Here is a 286-nt window from a genome sequence, read left to right on the forward strand (position 1 = left end):
CGTCACTCATCCTGCCACGCACTCTGATTGGACAGGGTTCTGGCACGCACCGGGTCCTGAATGGACAGATGTCCAAGACCCTGTCCCTTGATGGAGCGGCTCCCGGGTCGCGGCAGCGCTCCCGATGGTCCCGCCCCCGTCCTCCCTGATTGGACAGCGTTACAATCCAGGGCGTGCCTGACAGGCGCTGGCGCTGGTCACGTGGTAGGGCCGGGCGGAAGCCTGGGCTCTCGGCCTCGGCGGCTTCCTGCCCGGCTTCCTCCCCGGACTGGGACCGCCCGCTCGG

Source organism: Equus asinus, chromosome 20, assembly GCF_041296235.1.
Source record: "Equus asinus isolate D_3611 breed Donkey chromosome 20, EquAss-T2T_v2, whole genome shotgun sequence".
Classification (NCBI taxonomy): Eukaryota; Metazoa; Chordata; class Mammalia; order Perissodactyla; family Equidae; genus Equus; species Equus asinus.